We start from the raw sequence: 16,782 nt of genomic DNA, 5'->3' as shown, positions 1-16,782 counted from the left end.
GAATGCACCGGTGATTGTGACTGAAAGTTAACTGCCAAGCATTATTTGAAATCTAAACCAGGCAGCTTGACCCTGATTGGTCAAGGCATTGTCCTGAGGAATAAATCAGCAACCTGCTGTCACTTATTTTGTTTAGTTGAAACAGTTGCAGTGTGTATACATTGTACATGTACTTTCTGTCTATATGTAGCTTCCAGTACATATAAATGTGCTATATTCTGAACCCAACTGACAACCTTAAATTGGGTGTCAGCAATTATGCTCAGCATACTGAGGATTATTCAGCAAATGTTGTCCAATCGTGGAATCACATCTAATGTTGGACACTGTGTTTTGAGTTTGCAAGCATGGGCTGGTTGGTTACAGTTTGTATCCACCCTGTTGCGAACAGTGGCTGGGACATGCTGTTTGATACAATCTGCCAGTCTTTGGGTCATACAGCCTACATCACACTGGCACTGAAATTCATATATCACATTACTTATTTGTGATAGGCAGAATGTCTTTTTGGCTCGATGGCAGCATCCTGTTAGTGGTGAATGTGTAGGGCTATGGAGAGAATGAGGGGGAATGGCACTAAGTAAGTTGCTCATTCAGAGAGCTGGTGCATATACGATGGGCTGAATAGCCTCCTTCTGCACTGTAAAAGTTCTGTGATTCTGTGATTTTCAAACATTCTGAAAAATGACAGTTCTCAAAACATTTTGAAATAATTACAAATTTTCCTTATTGTTACAGCTTCCATGTCAAAAGGATATATAAATAAAGAAAATCCAAATCAATGGGGAATTATAGCAAAACAAAATCTATACAGTTATTCCCTTTCCCCAATAGCAGATCTGAACCAGAGGAATTAATAGGTAAATTTTATAAACCATTCTGTGGTGACCCCGCTCACAATTTCTTCTCAATGATTTTCTGTGTTGGGCAGATTCTGCTCTCATGAAATCATGTTTCATAAACCAGAGTCATGCTCTATTCCTATTTGTCTGAGCAGCTACCCAGTGTTTCCCTATCCACTGTCAAAAAACTACAGGGCTAGGTGTAGAAATCACAAAGTGGGTATAGATAAAGGAGGTTCATCTTTATTCATGCATCAAGATAAACTCGGCAGATCTCCCATCTGGGTATCCAATTACTTTTTAGATTGATTCAGGGTTTTAGCCTCTTCTTGTTCCCACCCAAAAGTTCATTTCATGTGCCCAACGTTTCTTTAAGGCTGTCCTGACATCAGTCCTAATTTTTTCTTTAATTTGTTTGGACCTGTGACCCCTTGTGCTATTAACCTGCTATGGTTTGAAAGTGTATTTAGGATTTATCTTTTCTGCACTATTTTCATTTTTACATACCTCACGGCAGAATTTTTCAGATGGCCTGCCACCTGAACAGTCGGAGGGGAACACAGCCATTTTATGCTTGGCTAAAGGCAAAACCGCCATCCCCATTTGGGGAGGAAGTCCCATCTTACAGAGGCACTATAGGCAAATTGATGGACGGCAGCTCTGTAGTTCCAGCAGCACCAAGTTCAAGTGGTGGCCACAGCTGGGACTGCAGCCAGCATCTGAAGAAGAGGAGCTAATGGATGCTGGATTGAAAGTAAGTCTGGGGTATTGTCAGGGCAAGGCTGGTAGGCCCCAGTGAGGGGAGTGAACGGGTTGGGGAGCTGTGTTTGAGAAGCCAGTAGGGAGGGTTAAAGGGGGTGCGTATAATATGCACAGGGGACACCCAAAGGAGGTACTCCGGCCTTGCCTGACACCAGCTCGTGGAGCCAAAGCTGCCAGACTACATGCTTGACATAGCCCTCCCCCTGCTGCAGGTAAAATAGCAGCAGAGTGGGAGGGGGTGTGCTCAGTAGGCCTGATGCCACCATCCCCCTGTCAAATAGGGGTCGGTCGGGGGTAGACTTTTAAGCAGCATTTTATGAACCACCCACTTTCAAATGTGGTAACCTTAAAATTCTGTCCTTGATATGATTTGATACCTGGCAAGGAAACTCAATGGTTTGCAGTGTTTGTAAAGTTCTGTGTAAAGATAGGGAAGATTTTAGTGCTACAATAGAAGTCGCAGAGCTTATATTATTTTCAAACAAAACAAGCATCAACTGAACGAACAAGCATTAAAGGTGATTTGAGCAGACAGGTAGAATATTGCCTTCCTGTACATCATTCCTAAAGTACTTTTACATTTTGTACATAAAGTGCTATATAAATGCATATTGTTGCTTTGATGTAGTCTTGGAACATACTTATTCCTTTGAATTGAAGTACCCTGTTACCAACCAAGCCTAAATAATAATGAAAGATCACTGAAATCAAAGACCTCCAATAAAATTGTAGTCTTAGACATTTCTTGAAAATATATTAATGTTCTTGAATGCTAATATTATGCAGCAGAATTTCAACTCCAAAGAAAACCAGGAAGGCTTTGTCTTATCTCATTGAATCTCAGAAGACCAACAATCCAAAAATCAGCAGTTATTTCAGATTTCGAAGTGCTGCCTCACAGTCTGAGAATGAATTATATCCAGCACATTTGTTATGTGTCATTTTAGCAGATCAGAAGAGCAAAATCCTTGTCAAGCTTCAAAGGATCACACCCAAGATGCCAACCTGCGTTTAGTTGCATTTTCCGCTGTTCTTTTAATTTAGATTCTGATGAACTGACTGCTGAAATCTGAATTAAGGGAACAACCTAAAAGCTGCTTTTCACTTTTGGCAGCACATTTTCTGATTCAATTTTAGATTTGTATGATTTGCAGTGTTTCTGTAACATGATTACTTGAAGTTTTGAAACAGGACCTGGTTCACAGAATAAACTGCATGGACTGTTTAGACTTTTCTCATTTCTATTTCCTTATGTTTTTCATTTCAATACCAGAATATTAAGAGCCTTCAATCAACAGACTTTCCAGTTGCAATGCAGCATTGAGAGGAAATAGTTTTTTTTGACTAATCTATCTGTAAAGAGGGTATAATAAGGTTTATTATCAGCAACATTCACTTGAGCTTTTATGAAGTAATTATGAAAGCCTGATAAAGATTCAGATTTCATATACAATTGATGGCCAATTATAGGCTGATTTTATAATTCTTGCTTAATGCGAAAATAGAATAAAATACTTCCCATCAAGAGGTCTGGCAAAGAGCAATCTGATTATCGTAGAAATAGATGTAGTAGTTCTTGATGTGCTCAATCATAGTCATTTAACGCTAATGGTTTCAGGTTATTTTTAGATTTCTAATGAACTTTTAATCATACTGAACATCATTTTGCATTTAAAACTAGAGAAATATCTGGTTTTAGTAATGGCTTCTTGAATGTAATCAGACTCCCTTACAATAGAAATAATTGCTATGTTTCTCTCATTTCTGGCACAGCACCAAGAATTACAATAGAGACAGAGATTAGACAAGGATGCACTGTCTATAATACTTATAATTGCGAGATTGGAAGTGTAAAAAGTCTTGAAGATGTGACATAAAAATGGTGCAGTTTATTAATTAATAGATCACCTCATCCTCTTTTGGGGGGGAAATCCAAATCGTGAACAATTTATTTTTACTTTGAAGACTCTAGATTGACAATAGAAAATGAATAGCCACATATTTATATTTTCAGAAGTCAAAAATTAAACAATAACTGTGATTAAAAAAAACACAAATACTAAATGTTAATTTCATCAGTAAAATGAAAATGTGTAGAATTTTCTTTTGCACTTTTGTCTTTCCTGAGGACAATGTGTTAGGAATAATTTACTATTTAATATTATTGTGAGTTTCTAATAGCTATTGAAAACATAGGTTGCTTAATTATTTCATTTTTTCAATTACATTAAAATAAGTTGAGGGCTACTGTCCTCTGTAATTTAAAAAAAAAACATATTTGGATGATTACAAACCCTAACTTTGTACTAATGCTGACTTCTTCACTTCATCTGTTGGCAGCAGGAAATTCATCTCAAGTTTTTGCTCAGTCCACAAAAAATAGGAGAAATCTAATACCTTTGTCTCAAGTTAGCATATTATATCAGGGTGATTGTCTTAGGGCGGAATTTTCCATTCAGGAGACTAAGTCCAGGGCGGGCAGGACAGTTAACATCATTCCCGCTGGGAAGCAGCGTGGCATACATGTGTGATCTTCTGTTTAATCAGCTTATTGATTATAGATCGGTGAGGAGCTCAAAGAATCTCATGGCAGGGGTGGGCAGGAAGTCACCCATACTTCTGTTACCTCGTGGGGTCAAAGGTCCTGGCGCCATACTTAAATGTTACCTGGACACACATGCACTCTTTGCGGGCCAGGAGTTCCGCACTACTCCTATAGACCTTGTAGCTGCAGCTTGTACTGGAGAAGCTGACAGATGTGAGCAAGCACATCCCAGGACATATGAAGGTGACTCCTTTTACTCATCTCTAAATAAGAGCACCACTGGTGCTTTACCTATTATCGGGCCAATGCTTTCCATTGCAATGGTCCACGTTTGCCAAGCTCTTGACCTTGACCCTTCTTGCTGCACAGGCACTTGCTCCTCCTGATCTGTGCCAACTGGCGATGGACCCTCCTTCTCTGCATCTGGGTGAGAGCCACTACTAAGGCAGAGTTGCCTGCCACCTACATCATTGACTCATCAGTGGATGTGTGAATGAATTGAAGTGATACATTAAATGAACATGTTCATTACAGGTTTCCCTCCATCTGAAAGCCAACAGACAAGTACTAAGCCCTTCACCTGGCCTCTGTCTAGACATGGCAACCCCACCCCACCCCTTTCAAGTATGGGTGTTCCTCCCATCCATGTATGAATGCCAATGGAGACATTGCTCTCTGACCAGGGTGATGAGATCCATGTGCAAGAAGCCTCACATGGACAGTTTTCTGCTTGTCTCTGCTATCCTCGAAACTCTATAGAGGGACAATTACCTTGGCAGCTTAGAAAAACTAACCACATGATTCCTTGTCAGCCAGGACCATTCATCTGGGTGGATGGGGTTTTGGAGTAAAGAGTTGCCCTCCACCAGTTGTGTCCCTTGGAGGCATTCCACCTCCCTCCCTCCCTTCGTTCCTGTCTCTGATTGAAGCCGATGGCAAATGGCACAGAGTGAATGGCAGTTCCACGCCTCTCTGGGATCTCGATGATGTGGAACCATGAGTCAGGGATAAACCTGTTGCAATGTGGGATTCACCATAGAGAGAACACAACTGACCATCTTTGATATCCAGCTGCTTCACCATTATTAGGATGTGCTTTTAGTCAGCCACTTAATCTGACTGTGAACTCCATCTACCCGAAAAGACCCTCCTCCCACTGTGAGGAATCTTACTGAGTGACAAACTGCATGGTCAAGGTCAGTTTGGAAAAATGGTGCACATCACTTTTCAAACTCGCTCCAGCACCTCTACACACCCACTCCCCCCATCACCCACCAATTCCCCCATCACCCTTGACCCACTAAATATCACCATTCCTCTCCCCTCTGGCACCCTTGAAACTCCCTACTGCTCCTTACCCTGCACTCTATCATGATTCATCCCCACATGCCATTTCTCCCCTCAGAGCCAACACTTGTTAAATTCCCCATGATTACACTGACCCTGACCCTCCTATTATCCGAGCCACCTGTCTTGTCCTCCTAAATGACCCACCTGATGAGAACTTAATCTACTAGGGGGTGGGGGTGGGGGTGGTGTAGTGATGTTGTCAATGGACTGGTAATCCAGTGACCCAGGGTAATGTCCTGGGAACTTGGGTTCGAATCCCCCTTGGCACATTGTGGAATTTGATTTCAATTAAAAGTCTAATGATGACTATGAATTGATTGTCATAAAAACCCATCTGGTTTTTAGGGAAGGAAACCTGGTCTGGCCTACATGTGAATCTAATGTGGTAGAATCAAACCTACCACATCCCACACCCCCTCTGACTGTGGCTGTTCCTTCCTATCACCAGTACCCTGAGTTCTCCCCCCAGGGTCCCACCGTTGACTCTTCCCTGGACAATCTCACCACCACCAACCGCGCCCCCCCCCCACCCCCCCACCAAACAAAGACATTCTCGCCCACTTCCTCTGATATTGCCCTGCCCCCTTCAATGTGCACTCCCCCCACCTTTCCACCATCAGTCTGCCTCGTCTGTCCATCCTTCGATCCTAAACACTTACTTCCAGCCTTTGCCTGCCCCCCTTTTCCAGCTTTGGCACAGCATTTGCTAATGGCACTTGAGTGATGTTATGTGAGGTGCCCAAGAAAGAGAAAGCAACCTTTACGGACCTCAAGGTCATTGATGAAGTGAAACTAGCCACTTATATACAGTTGGGAAACAGACAATTCTAATTTTCCACCGGCGGGGCATTTAATTTGAAGGTACGATGTAATTCCTGTAAGTTAGCCTTTTTTATGAGCATTCATGAGATGCAATTGAATGCAAATGTGTTTCCTGACATAGATCAGTGGGAAACTTGACCTGCCTTTAACTCACCATCAAAGCCAGGAGAATAAAATTCAAAACTAATTTCCCACCAGTGGGAAACTGACTATTTCCATCACGCCAAATTACGTGACCCTGCCCACCTTAATTCCGGCTGTTAACGGGAGCAGAAAATTCTGCCCTCAGTGTCATTTCAATATATTGTATAAGGGTGATTGTCAGCTACAGGATGATGAGGCACTGATCCCCAGGTAATGGTATGGCCCTTTAAGAAACACTGTAATTTAGAGGAACGGTGTGGCCCCTTTAAGAACCTTGCCATTAAAAGGTAATTGCAACTGGAGTGGGGAAAAAAAAACTTTCACCAGCCAGCTGAGTATAAAGAAGTAAAGCCAGGTTGAAAAAGGTTGGGAGTTGCAGAGTTTTCTTGGACTAATGTTTGTAGTAGAGAGGAAGCTCTGAGATCATAGTCAGTGTAACAATATATTGGTTGTTATTAAAGAGGATCATTGGTAGTACGTTCATCTCTGAGCCAGATAATGGGAAGATTGCCCCACTAGAGTATTTGATTTAATAACTTAATAATCTCTCACTCCAGTGCAGTGTTGAGGAAGTGCTGCAGTTTCAGTGGTACCGGCTTTTAATGAGAAATTAGAAGAAGGCTCAATCTGGCTGATCAAGTGGATGCAAAACGTCCTGAGGCAATGTTTGAACAAGAGCATGTCAATGTTTCTGGTGACCTTGTCAATGTTTATTCCTGAATAAACACCATCAAACAAATTAACACGTGATCATCACATTACTGTTCTTGGACAATGCTGAGTACAAACTGGCAACTGCATTTGCCTAATGTTATTAATATGTAATTAATGTTCTAGCAATATTGCAGTTTGGGGATTGATTTTTTTTGAATGTAATGAATGTAAGATGAATGAAAGCACCTGGTTTGTAAAGCTGGTAAACAGGGCTAAGATAATTACAATTCAAAGGATGGTTCATGTTTACTTAAAGGGGTTAGAACCGTGAAAGCAATAAACAACTGTTGAGCATTTCTTAGTTTCTTGATGGAGCCAGTGACCCTGGTAAGATTTCAGTTATCTCCATTAGATGTTTACATTACCTATATAATTCCCCCAGATCAACCAAGGGTTTGAAAGTAACTGGTAAACACAAGGTCTTAATGCATCATAGGCTTTTCAGATCAAAGGACAGATTTAAAGATAAATTTAAATTTCTATCTGGGACATCCCAGAAATGTTAGGTTGCCATGGAAGATTGCAGGGAATGTTTTTGTTTGTTTGAGTTTATCTTTGTGATCTCTCACAAAAACAGTCAGCTTGAGAGCAGCTTGGAAACAGGCAGTTTAGGTCTGGAGCTTGGAAATACACAAATTTTCACTCCTGAGCTGGGAAATTTCATGATTCTGCAAGACTGAATCCGGAAAAACTGCCCTGATCCACTGGATTTTCATTTTGGAGGTGGGGGGTGTCTGTGGGGAAGGTGCGGCTACATTTGGGCCCAGTGACCCAAGAAACAGTAGAGGTAGCAGCAATAAGTGCTGCTGATTGCCGAGGCAGGCTTTTTAAAAGAACTGTGTTGGTGCTCTGGGACCTTGTTCAGTTACAATAAAACAAAACAACCCTCTTGTCTTCACCCCTCACACTCCCCATGGCCAATCCATGCCACCTCATGCCCCCCAACCCACGTGCCCTGACAATATTCCAGCAATAATGCTGCAGATTTGTGCTCCAGAACTTGCCTCACCCCTAGCCAATCTGTTCCAGTACAACACTGGCATCTACCCACCAGTGTATATGCATTCTTACATGTGCAGCTGCCTCCATGAATCACAGATGGGAAAAATACATCCCATCTCCAATTCCTCCCTGGCAAAAAATGATGCATGCTAAGTTTTGGGGAAGGAATTCTGGATTCCAGGTTCTGGCGTCATTTAGGCTAAGGCGCGGAGCCCTTCCAGCTTTGCAAATTTTGGACTAGAGAATCTGCCAGGTGCTGTGAAGAAGCTGTAGGCCAGTAGCAGAGTACTATCAGAAACCAAGAGTATTTGATGATGCTGAGTCACTAAGCAAGAATACAGTGGGGCCCGTGTTTAAACTGAGGCGTTGATAATCATGAGATGTTTAAAGAGAGTTGAAGGGTCGCTTGGCCGGATGCTGGTGGGAGGAGCTCAAGAGTCACCATACTTTGGAAAATAGCAGGTATGCTGAGGAGAATCTGTGCTGAAAGCTGTGGCACACCTTGGTTTGGTCCCAGGTAAAATGAAGGAACCCTCAAGAATATTTATTACTATTCATTTACGGGATGTGGACTTCACTGGCTAGGCAAGCATTTATTGCCCATCCCTAATTGCCCTTGACAAGATGGTGGTGAGCTGCCTTCTTGAACCGCTGCAGTCCCGTAAAGTATAGGGGTGTTCCTGGGTGGAAATAAAAGTAGTCCTGTTGAGAATTTTGGGCTTAAAAAATAAGTGTTTCCGAAATATAGGCCAGGATTTTTTGGATGGTGGGCTTTCCAACCCTTCCAACTGAAGAGTCAGTGAGCAATGCATCCCCACTGATACTGGCTGCCCCACAGCCAATTATTGCTCCATGCCCATATGTAGCAAGATCTGGACAACATTCAAGCTTGGACTGATAAGTGGCAAGTAATATCTGCACCACACAAGTGCCAGGCAATGACCATCTCCAACAAGAGAGAATCTAACCTTTTTCTCTTTACTTTCAATGGCATTGCCATCAGTGAATCCCCCATTATCAACATCCTGGGGGGTTACCATTGACCAGAAACTGAACTGGATCAGCCATATACATACTATGGCTAGAAGAGCAGGTCTGAGGCTGGGAATTCTGCGAAGAGTAACTCACCTCCTGACTCCTGAAAGTTGGTCCATTATCTACAAGGCACAAGTCAGGAGTGTGATGGAATACTCCCCATTTGCTTGGGTCAGTACAGCTCCAACAACAGTCGAGAAACTCAGCGCCATCCAGGACAAAACAGCCTGCTTGACTGGCACCCCATCCACCAGCTTCAACATCTAGTCATTGCACCACCGAAGCACAATGGCAGCAGTGTGTACCATCTACAAGATGCATTGCAACAATTCACCAAGGCTCCTTCTAAACAACCTTCCAAACCCACAAACTCTACCTCCTAGAAGGACAAGGGCAACAGACACATGGGAATACCACTGCCTGGAAGTTCCCCTCAATGCCGCACACCATCTTGAAGTATATCACCAATCCTTCACTGTCGCTGGGTCAAAATCCTGGAAATCCCTCCCCAACAGCACTGTGGGTGTACCTACACCACATGGACTGCAGCGGTTCAAGATGTCAGCTGACCACCACCTTCTCAAGGGTAATTAGGGATGGGCAGTAAAATTGCTGGCTCATTCAGTGAGGCCCAGAAGAAAAATGAGTCTGCCTGATTCAAAATTGGATGGGTGGTTACCTGAACTGCAGACGAAGGGCCATCAGATTAGACAATTGGATGACTGGCAGCAGGGAGCTAGAGACGATTGCCAGGAGATTGGCATAAGTCTTTTAAAGGAAGTACTGAATCCAGTAACTGTTCCCATTGAACAGCTGATGATTTAGTGCACATATTACTCCAAATATCGACTGAAAGAGCAAGTCTTCCACTATGTGGGCTATACTGAAAACATGTAATCAGATCATAGATATTTTCACCGATATCTTTCCCCAAGTTCTCACTTCATCAGCGAAGAGCTGCCTAAAAATAATTAAAGTGAAGCTTACAAGTATTTCAGTGTGCACCGTTGTGAAAAGTTACTGGTGTAAATGTCAATGTATATGCTGGTCAATCTCCTATTAGTAGTAATTCCACAATAGTTCAGATTATATGAGATTTTCTGACATAACAGTTCACTGTAAAGACATTAGCACAGATGTAATGAGATGGTCCAGGAGCATTAGTTTTTCTTTACTTTTAAGTTTTAAGTTAGTGAGTGCTGCATTGCTAGACAGGTCCAATTTCTCACCATTAGCAGAAAACCCTGCCTTGGTGAGTTGCTGCAGTGCATCTTGTAGATGGTACAAATTGCAGCCAATGTGCGGTGGTGGTGGGGGGAAAGAATGTTTCAGGTGGTGCATGGGGTACTGATCAATCTGGCTGCTTTGTCTTGGATGTTGTCAAAATTCTTGAGTGTTGTTGGAGTATCCAAGCAAGTGGAGAGTATTTCATCACACTCCTGACTTGTGCCTCGTAGATGGTGGACAGACTCTTGGGAGTTGGGCGATGAGTTACTCGCCGCAGAATTCCTAGCATCTGACCTCTTACACCATGGAATTAAATAGCTGTTGCAGTTTCATTTCTGGTCAGTGGTAACCTGCAGGATGCTGCATGTTAACTGAGTTATATATTATCCTTGTCCTGATTCTGCTTTTTGTTGCTGGGCTTACTCCTTTTGAATGTGGTTGAGCTGCCACATCTCTCACTGTCCTATGGGCACCCTGTGGAACAGGACCAGATTGTAGATGTAGAATGCTCAGTACATTAAGGTTTGATGGCACCTTGGGACAGAAGAACAGCAGCAAAGGATAAGTTCTTTACTTTTCTATCACTTGCGATGCCATGGCATACAAGGCTATGGGCCTAGTTCTGGAAAATGGGATTAGAATAGTTAGGTACTTGTTTGACCGGTGCAGACTCGATGGGCTGAAAGGCCTTTTTCTGTGCTGTGGGCCTCTATGACTCTATAGGTACCTGTTAATTATGGGTAGTGCACCTGCCGCTTCCCAATATAAAAGATATAAGTGGGTAAAGCACCATGCACTTGGAAAATGGAATCTGTACTATAAACAAAACTTATCACGATCTCCAATCCTACATCCAGCAAACCTTCCTTCTAGTGAAATTATTACTTTATCTGCCTTGCAGTTGTGGGTGTTTTTCTCTCTTGATTTGTCCCATGATTAGAAGATTCATTAACTTCCACTTTTACCACCAAACAATCACAATCTGGGGTCAATGGATATAGCTGGAGGGCCGGTTGGAGGCTAATGCCATCCTTACCTGGTCTGGGCTACATGTGACTCCAGAACCACAGCAATGTGGTTGACTCTTAACTGCCCTCTGAAATAGCCTTGCAAGCCACTCAGTTCAGGGGCAATTATGGTTGGCAACAAATGCTGGCCTTGCCAGCGATGTCCACATCCATGAATGGATAAAAAAATGGAAGGGGTTGGTGGAGAAATGGAGTATCAAACCCTGAGACGAAAGTGGGAGATGGAGGCGTGGGTTGCAGTACGAAATCATGCCTGTGCCTTAAGTTATATGTAATTGCTCTACATACTGTTCTGCCTGCAGAATTAATTGCATTCAAATTAACTAAACTGTAACTACTTCAATACTTATTGGAAGCAAAATCAAATTACATCTGAATCATGACAGCATAGTAAGAAAAAATAAAATTACAATGCTTGAGATAATTCTGTTTAATTGCTGATTCCTCCCTCATAACTTTAATCAATGTAGAGATCTCAATTTTACAGCAACCTTTGTTTTTTGCTAGCAGTAACCAGCTGAAATAATTTTGCCACTCATAATCATTTAACAATGAAGATTGGCAATAAGTAGCGCTGGAAAACTGGTGGAATTATATTGATTGAATCATATGAGGAAAGATAGCAGTGTCAGCTTATGAAAGAGATGCAAAATTTGCCCTTTTCAAAGACTGAGTTTTGGCCGATTAGTGTCCGTCTTCTTAGACAGTCCCTCAGGATCGAGGATGACCTGCTTCCACTCTGCTTTGATGGGTTCTGAGATTGCTGATAATTCCAGTGTGCAACCTGAAGGCTGTGCCACATGCAGAGCAGTAGTGCTTTGAAGGTTCAGGTTGACGAGGTGTTTGGAGGTTTGTGTTCTCTCTCGTTTGCCTCGACTTCACCTCAGCGAGTTCCCATGAAATCTCTTGATGTGTTCACTGCCTTCCCAAATAAATCTTCTCCATTTTGGTCAGTCACAAGACAGGGACTCCCATAAATTGGCAGGAATTTTGATCTCTTCAGGGATGCTTTGAGGACATCCCAAAAGCGTTTTCATTGTCCTCCTGGGAGTCTCCTGTCGCAGCTGAGTTCTAGAGTAGAACAGTTGCTTTGGGAGTCTGGTGTCAGACATATGTACAATATCTCCCATTCAACGAAGCTGGTTTTGAATGATTAGCAATGCTGGGAATGTTGGTTTGGAAGAGTATGCTGCTGTTGGACCACCTTCCTTGCCACTGGATTTGGACAATCATGCAAAGGCACAACTGATGGTACTTCATCAGTGTTTTGAGGTGCCTGAAGTAACCTGAAAAGTACTGATCCATGTGACCACAAAGCTCTTTGTAGTAATGAGTCAATCAGGAATGCTACATTCAACATCAATGTCTTGTGGCTAGTGATGACTTGCTCCTGACTACTATCGCCTGACCTATGCTGACTTTCATATCTGTCTGGAGGTTAGATGTGGACAACCACAAACCTGGTTATAATATTGCTTCAGCAAGGGCCTCTAGCATTAACATACATTTTTGTTTCTCCTTTCTCTTCTAAAAATCTCAATGAGCTCCATGGCTCCAATTCCAAAGAAATGGGCAATAGATTCCTTGCCAGGAAGGCCCGCATCCCATGAATAAATCAAACAAAAAAAGGTGTTTAGGAACGTCTGATGCCCATCCTTTATGCGAAAATCCTTAATTAAGGTACTCTGAAGCCAACTACCACTCCAACTGTCATTGGCTAAAGCTTGGATGCATTGAATTCTTTATGGACATGTCTGCCCCTTCCCTAGTTTAATAATGATTAAGGTTGACTGGATTTTTGTTAGCTAAATGCATCTAGTGATCTGGAATTAAATTCGGAAAATGAAGTTGAGGTACAGGTAAGCTACAATCTAATTGAATGGCAGCAGTTTCATGGGCTGAATCGTCTACTTTGTTCTAATTGTTTATATGTTCTTAACACATTCAGAAAGAAGGGCTACTAGTAAATGATGGAAATTGAAAATAGGAGTAGAAATACAATTGCTGCTTGTAGAATCCAACATTCACCTGAGAAAGAGAAATTCCAAGCTACAGGTTGTCTAAATACTTGCAGCACAATATCCATTAATAGTTGCTTTTCCTTAAATTCCTTTACCAGTATCTTAGCAGGTTAATTCCCTTTTTCTGGCTTTGCTATAATTTTTTTCTTCTGATCTTAACAAAGATTGATACTTTACGCTTGCGGTCAAGATCAGGAGGAAAGTGCTTCAACAAATGTTACAGAGAGCCAGGATGGTTTGTGACAGTAACTGGGACTGAAAAGTGCTTTCTCCCAGCTATTGTTCAGTTCTGAAGATGAGTTGCATAAAACCGCATCAATTTGGCCACTTCCCTTTATAGAGGCTGTATGTTTAGGCATCTTTTTCTTTTGCATTGTGTATCTTTGTTGGGACTAAACTTAATTTTCTCTTCTAAGTGTTAGCTAATTCAAAAGGCTTCATTATTTTACATGGCATATTGATTGAGTTTGTGAGGGAGCATTTCTCAGGAGCAAGTCAATCTCGAAAAATGGGGGAAGGCACTGAATTTTGATTAAATTTATGCAACAGCCATTACAGAAATTAATATCGTGAAACAATATTAAAGTACAATTCAAATAAATTTGTTACCTCAGAGTTGTACTTAGTCTCATAATCTTTTTCAAAAATTTATTTAAATACTGGACCTCCTGGGCCCTAGGAGAAAATACCCCCTAGGTTTTTCTGAGTCCAGCATTGACAGTCATAGAAAATGAAGTTTTCTTTTCCAGTGCTCATCATGTGAATAGTAACAAGCAGTCCTTGTCTGAGATTACCACATGCAGGCAACAATGATTACAAATAACACTATCGTATCCACGGGCCGTTACATGATGCAATCTTCTTACTTTTCACTAGATTTAAGCTTTATTCTGCAAGAGGAAATAGCCAACACTCTTATCCACTCCTCTGAGCTTCCACTAAGTGCTACAACCTCCCTTTTTCCACAATGCTTCACATTCACATCATGATGTTATAGACATCACAATTTGATAGACTGGGTGCTTTGTGCATGTGCTCAATATAGAATCTGTTTTGTTGCTTCTCTCTGAGATAGAGCCACATTGTATTTTTAGTGAAGCAAATGATGTTTCAATAGCACTGTTCAGACTCCAGAATATAGAATGCATTACATCATAAACATTTGTAATCTGAAATTTACATCTGTCTGACAATGTAACTTTTTATTTTACCCAAGTCATTTTTTCTAATTAGGAGGGAATGAACTTGCATTTGTACAATGTCTTCCATGACGTCAAAACATGCAAAAGAACATCCACTGAAACACTGTTTGAAGTGTAGTCACTATTGCAATATAGGAAGTCCAACAGTTGATTTGCACGCAGCAAACTACGACAGAGAATAAGGTAATAATTGTCAGATTAGTTTTTTTAAGACATGTTGGCTGAGGGATGTGATTTAAACAAAATAATAACAGTTTAATGATATATTAGATTGAATATGAACATTGGAGAGATGTCCGCTTAAGAATTGGGGGTGTAATAATTATGGTTTTGTTCAGTGTGTAATGTAACTTTAAGAGTAATACTTATTCATAAAGATCACATGATCACATCACCTGTAGTAACCAATAGGAAAGTAGTAAAAACAAGAAACTGCGGATGCTGGAAATACAAAACAAAAACAGAATTACCTGGAAAAACTCAGCAGGTCTGGCAGCATCGGCGGAGAAGAAAAGAGTTGACGTTTCCAGTCCTCATGACCCTGTTCTGTTCTGTTGAAGGATCATGAAGACTCGAAACATCAACTCTTTCCTTTTCCGCCAATAGGAAAGTAGTGCAGGCTACCTCATCAGTCAGTGCAGAGATGAATCACAGAATCTCACAGTGCAGAAGAGGCCCTTCAGCCCATCAAGTCTGCACCGACACGTGAGAAACACCTGATTTACCTACCTAATCCCATTTACCAGCACTTGACCTATAGCCTTGAATGTTATAACGTGCCAAGTGCTCATCCAGATACTTTTTAAAGGATGTGAGGCAACCCGTCTCCACCACCCTCCCAGGGAGCGTATCCCTCTGGGTAAAAAAGAAAGTTTTTCCTCGCATCGCCCCTAAAACTCCTGCCTCTCACCTTGAACTTGTATCCCCTCGTGACTGATCCTTCAACTAAGGAGAACAGCTGCTCCCTATCCACCCTGTCCATGCCCCTCATAATCTTGTACACCTTGATCAGGTCGCCCCTCAAGTCTTCTCTGCTCCAATGAAAACATCCCAAGTCTATCCAACCTCTCTTCATAACTTAAATGTTTCATTCCAGACAACATCCTGGTGAATCTCCTCTGCACCCCCTCCAGTACAATCACATCCTTCCTATAATGCGGCGACCAGAACTGCACACAGTACTCCAGCTTTGGCCTCACCAAGGTTCTATACAACTTCAACATGACCTCCCTACTTTTGTGATCTATGCCTCGAATGATAAAGGCAAGTGTCCCATATGCCTTTGGATTTGAAGTTGAAAGTACAAGTACAGTTGCTGTTGAATATATTGTTAAAAAACTTAATGTTTCTACCCAAGAAGTGTCTGTAGATCAACTCTATCCATTGTCCCAACTTGGCATTGAGGTGATGGTGTGGTGGGCGAATGAGAATCTGCCGGTGTGGAAACAGCACGTTTCCTGGGAATTCATAAATAATGTGATGGAATTGGGGTGATATGGCGTGAGAACCCACCATCGTGACCAGACCCACCCGCTACCTCATTTAGTGCAAATTTGGGACGATTTTGCCCAATGCCAGGAGTCAATCCCCAGGACCTGGATGAAAGAAGCTCAGTTACATCACATTTGTGATCAGGTCAGTAAATACATCTCCAAACACCATATACTCCTAGCCTCAGACAATGTTCAAAGCTCCATACCCTTATCATTCGCCAACCAGTGCTCACTTCCCATAAAAGAATAAAATAAAATCTTTTGACTCAAAGATGAGAGTGCTACCAACTGAGTCACAGGCGATGACAAATATTAATCAGTCTCTTTGACTGATGTGCCTGGCATTGCTGAATATTTGGCAGTGTGTAAAATCTGTGCGATGTGGGTGTGAGGCTTGATACAACACTAAGAGTTAAATTTAATGCCCTCTGTGTGGTAATTCTGGTGGTGCGGGAGTGTGGACTTAATCACACGGGTGGTTGGGGATCCTACCATCTTCCTGCACTTGTCCTGTTCATGACTAGGGGATTATGGATGGCCTTCCCGCCCTGCTACAAATTGTGGCCCTTAATTGGGCAATTGATGCCTACTTAAG

Source organism: Carcharodon carcharias, chromosome 4 (genome assembly GCF_017639515.1).
Source record: "Carcharodon carcharias isolate sCarCar2 chromosome 4, sCarCar2.pri, whole genome shotgun sequence".
In the NCBI taxonomy this organism is placed as follows: Eukaryota; Metazoa; Chordata; class Chondrichthyes; order Lamniformes; family Lamnidae; genus Carcharodon; species Carcharodon carcharias.
Note: the sequence above shows the minus strand (reverse complement) of the source record.